The 2,014-nt window shown below is 45.0% G+C and overlaps 1 pseudogene; it reads left to right on the top strand.

Annotated features, from left to right (window-relative positions):
- Positions 1 to 257: 257 nt before the first annotated feature.
- Positions 258 to 1,071, top strand: LOC144232653 (transmembrane protein 106C pseudogene; annotated as a pseudogene).
- The last annotated feature ends 943 nt before the right edge of the window (positions 1,072 to 2,014 follow it).

Here is a 2,014-nt window from a genome sequence, read left to right as displayed (position 1 = left end):
ATGTTTGTTTATTTTTGAGAGTGGGGTGTGAGAAGGCAGTGAGGACAGAGGATCTGAAGCAGGCTCTGCGCTGAACTCGAACTCATGAACTGTGAGATCATGACCTGAACCGAAGTCCAACACTTAACCAACGGAGTCACCCAGGCGCCCCCCAACAAATTTTTAAGGGTCAGTTTTATATAGACTGGACTTTATGATCCAAATGCAATGAAGCTATGAATTGGTGTGTGTAGGTCTGGGAACCAAAGGGACAGGACATGGTACCAGTGGCACATCACGGCCACGGGAGCCAGCATTCCAGCTCTGCTGGTCTCCCCCCCCCACCCACGTTGGGGTAAAAGGATGAAGGTCACAGGTAGGATGTGCCGGCTGAACAAGAAGAGGAAGATACCAGGGCTCAGTGGCCGCATGAGTTCACCAGATGAGAGAGCATTACCTGCTTCGCAAGCCAGGGGATAAGCTACATTCCCGCAGAGGAGGTGAGTCAGTCAGTGGGTCTGAGCCCACATGGTGATCAGAGATTGCGCCCTCAGAGAACGGACCAGAGTGTTCTCCTCTCCATCTTGCCCTCTCCTGGCAGCTGGCTTGGTGGTTTTCTTCCTCCTTTTGCATTCAGTCTTTGTGGGTGATTTTGGCATCAAAGTAGTGGAAGTCACATGTAATAAACAGACCTCCTTTGTAATCCTGGCCATCATGGCCACCCTGAAAACCGGGAGCTCCAACTTCTATCTGGTGGGAGAGGCCCGCCTGGCCAGTCGGGTTCAGCACATGAATATGGTGGTTGGCACGTATGTGACAACTGATATCTCCTTCATTTCACCTTGGAGTGAGCAACTGGTGAATTTTAACAGGAAGCCTGAGACGAAGGACCGTTTTCCTACGTGTACATCTGTGTAGTACCTAATATCCTGAAGTCAAATGGTGATCTTCATGCACATTTTAGTGGAGCCTTCGTATGTTGGCCACATGACCCAGAGATCCTTGGAGTCACCTCACTATGTGGGTTGTGGAGCAAACTCCACTGCTGTTTATAAAATGTTCTCGGCTCTTCCATGGCAGACCTGTCCGTAAGAGCACAGCATCTGTTCTCGAGGCTTCAGTTCCATATCCACCCCAGATAGCATAAGGAGAGGAGAAACTGGCGTCCATAAAGACCTTCCGGCCATGTGGGAGGAGAACGTATCTCTACAGCACCGTTTGTGTTTCTCAGAACCGACTGGATCTCCATGCAGCGTCTGGTCTGTGCTGAGCAAATAGAAGGCACTCAATAAAGGTTTGAAGAATTTATTTAGGATCTTTTCAGTTGCTCTTGGGGCCTTGCAAATCGAAATCATGGTTCCAGGTTATCACACCATAGAGTGGCTTGGAGGTAGTGGTGTTAGTGCACAGAACCATTATCGGGAGCTCCTCTGCGCAGATGTGGCCTCGGGGAGGTGACATTTGAACACATAAAGGAAGAAGCATGGACTGTTTAACAAGTGATTATTTTTTCCGTCTGTTCACAAATATCCAGGATCTTCTTAAAAAGAAAAAATGTTGTTTATTTCTCCCATAGAAAGTTATAATTGTTTTTACCAAGAGTCGGTATGGGCTTGATTTACTCTTCATCCATTGGCTGGAACATGGATTAGAAATTTGAAAGAAAAATACAGCTTACCTGTGATTTTTAAAAAACCTATAAATTAATGATCAATATATAGTCAATGGACTTTATATATCTGAAAACTAAAAATTAATTCATGTTTACTTAACGCATTGGCTAAAGGAGAAAACACTGTAAAAATTAAAAAATCTCAAAGGACATAGAAAATGTTACATATGAAATCCTCTGGATTCATAAAGTTGTTCTTAGAGGTAAGTTTATAGCATTAAATACATTTTTATTTTTTTTTAAATATTTTTATTTATTTCTAGGAGAGAGAGAGAGAGACAGCGTGAGCAGGGGAGGGTCAGAGAGGGAGGGAGTCACAGACTGAAACAGGCTCCAGGCTCTGAGATGGCAGTCAGCACAGAG

Source organism: Crocuta crocuta, unplaced genomic scaffold, assembly GCF_008692635.1.
Source record: "Crocuta crocuta isolate KB4526 unplaced genomic scaffold, BGI_CrCroc_1.0 scaffold84, whole genome shotgun sequence".
Lineage (NCBI taxonomy): Eukaryota > Metazoa > Chordata > Mammalia > Carnivora > Hyaenidae > Crocuta > Crocuta crocuta.
This window is presented reverse-complemented; position numbering and strand designations above follow the sequence as displayed.